Source organism: Corella eumyota, unplaced genomic scaffold, assembly GCF_963082875.1.
Source record: "Corella eumyota unplaced genomic scaffold, kaCorEumy4.1 scaffold_248, whole genome shotgun sequence".
Lineage (NCBI taxonomy): Eukaryota > Metazoa > Chordata > Ascidiacea > Phlebobranchia > Corellidae > Corella > Corella eumyota.
Genome location: NW_027658301.1, coordinates 7,501 through 10,000, shown reverse-complemented (window position 1 = coordinate 10,000; position 2,500 = coordinate 7,501). Strand labels below are relative to the sequence as shown.

General features: G+C 53.3%; 2 non-coding genes across 2 annotated transcripts; both read right to left on the bottom strand.

The window, feature by feature from the left end:
- Positions 1-204: 204 nt before the first annotated feature.
- Positions 205-358, bottom strand: LOC145762991 (5.8S ribosomal RNA). The gene has a single exon (XR_014288162.1). It is a non-coding gene; the product is annotated as a 5.8S ribosomal RNA (ribosomal RNA).
- A 245-nt stretch (positions 359-603) lies between these two features.
- Positions 604-2,413, bottom strand: LOC145762992 (small subunit ribosomal RNA). The gene has a single exon (XR_014288163.1). It is a non-coding gene; the product is annotated as a small subunit ribosomal RNA (ribosomal RNA).
- Positions 2,414-2,500: the final 87 nt, after the last annotated feature.

Genomic DNA, 2,500 nt, shown 5'->3' with positions numbered 1-2,500 from the left:
CCCCAGCTCGAGGTCGACAGCGCCGTCGTTGCGACTCGGGCGGCAAGCGGACGCGGCGCGGCTCGCCGGCCGCCACGCATCGCTGACGCGAGCCCGAATACCAAAACTTTCCACCTTCAACCGAGCGGCGATTGCCCGTCGCCGGGCATACGCACGCGAGCCGAGCCGTCGCGGAGCCGATCCCGCCGGCCGTTGTCGTTTCTGCGACCCTGAGACGGACGCGGTCCCGGGATGAACCCGAGGCCGCAATACGCGTTCAGATCGTCAATGCTCAATGTGTTCTGCAATTCACATTAAATCACGCAGCTTGCTGCGTCCTTCATCGACTCGCGAGCCGAGTGGTCCACCGCCAAGAGCCATCGTTTGTTTGTTTGCTTTTCGCTCTTCGATTCCTAACCTCGATTCGCCATCCGGCTGAAAAAATCGCGTGACGCCGAGCGGGTCGCGGTCGCAACAAATAGTGCGACAAGCCCGCGCACCGCATGAAGCCTTCGGGCACTCGACGCCGACAAAACAAGTTCCTGATCGCGGGGCGGCGGACGCGCCGAGGCACGTCGCCGTCCCGGTGTTTGCTCTTTCGCTCTTCGATTTTTTTTCTCGCGCTAATGATCCTTCCGCAGGTTCACCTACGGAAACCTTGTTACGACTTTTACTTCCTCTAAGTAATCAAGTTAGATCGTCTTTTCGGGCCAAGACCCAACCGTCGCCAGTCGAGCCCGGGCCCAATCGGAGGACCTCACTAAACCATTCAATCGGTAGTAGCGACGGGCGGTGTGTACAAAGGGCAGGGACGTAATCAACGCGAGCTAATGACTCGCGCTTACTGGGAATTCCTCGTTCAAGCGAAATAATTTCAATTCTCTATCCCTAGCACGACCGGGGTTCATCGGGTTACCCAGACCTTTCGGCCAAGGCGAACACACGTTGATCCGGTCAGTGTAGCGCGCGTGCGGCCCCGAACATCTAAGGGCATCACAGACCTGTTATTGCTCAATCTCGTGTGGCTAAACGCCACTAGTCCCTCTAAGAAGTTAAACGCCGGCCGGGAAGGCCGCGTAACTATTTAGCAAGCCAGAGTCTCGTTCGTTATCGGAATTAACCAGACAAATCGCTCCACCAACTAAGAACGGCCATGCACCACCACCCACAGAATCATGAAAGAGCTCTCAATCTGTCAATCCTCGCTGTGTCCGGGCCGGGTGAGATTTCCCGTGTTGAGTCAAATTAAGCCGCAGGCTCCACTCCTGGTGGTGCCCTTCCGTCAATTCCTTTAAGTTTCAGCTTTGCAACCATACTTCCACCGGAACCCAAAGACTTTGGTTTCCCGCAAGCTGCCGGAGAGGTCGTCAAAATAACGCCCCCCGATCGCTAGTTGGCATCGTTTATAGTCAGAACTAGGACGGTATCTGATCGTCTTCGAACCTCTGACTTTCGCTCTTGATTAAAGAAAACATTCTTGGCAAATGCTTTCGCAGTCGTTCGTCTTGCGCCGATCCAAGAATTTCACCTCTAACGGCACAGTACGAATGCCCCCGTCCGTCCCTCTTAATCATTACCTCGCGCTCCGAAAACCAACAAAAAAGAACCGAGGTCCTATTTCATTATTCCATGCAACACTATCCAGGCGAAGCGCCTGCTTTGAACACTCTAATTTTTTCAAGGTAAACGTCCCGGCCGCCGCCGACACTCAGTCAAGAGCACCGACGGAAAACCGGAGGTAAAGCCAGAACGAACAGTGCACGCCTTGCGACGGACCGAACGCCTGCGCCCAAAATCCAACTACGAGCTTTTTAACCGCAACAACTTAAATATACACTTTTGGAGCTGGAATTACCGCGGCTGCTGGCACCAGACTTGCCCTCCAATGGATACTCGTTAAAATTTTTACAGTGTACTCATTCCAATTACAGGGCCTCGTTAGAGTCCTGTATCGTTATTTTTCGTCACTACCTCCCCGCGTCGGGAATGGGTAATTTGCGCGCCTGCTGCCTTCCTTGGATGTGGTAGCCGTTTCTCAGGCTCCCTCTCCGGAATCGAACCCTGATTCCCCGTTACCCGTAAGAACCTCGGTAGGCAGATACCGTACCGACGAAAGTTGATAGGGCAGACACTTGAATGATCCGTCGCCGGTGCAAGACCGTGCGATCAGCAAAGTTATCCCGAGTCGCCAACAAGACGAGCCGAAGCCCGGCAGGTTTTTGATATGATAAAGGCGCGCCTCCCGCAAGGTCGGCGCTTTTTGCATGTATTAGCTCTAGAATTACCACAGTTATCCAAGTAAAATTTACGATCAAATGAATCACGACTGATTTAATGAGCCATTCGCAGTTTTACCGTACGCAAGTTCGTACTGAGACATGCATGGCTTAATCTTTGAGACAAGCATATGACTACTGGCAGGATCAACCAGGTAACTATCGGCCGACAAAATACGCGAACGGAGTCTTTCGCTTTCCCCGTCGCGGTATCGCACTGTATTACTCAATCACTATTTTTGCTT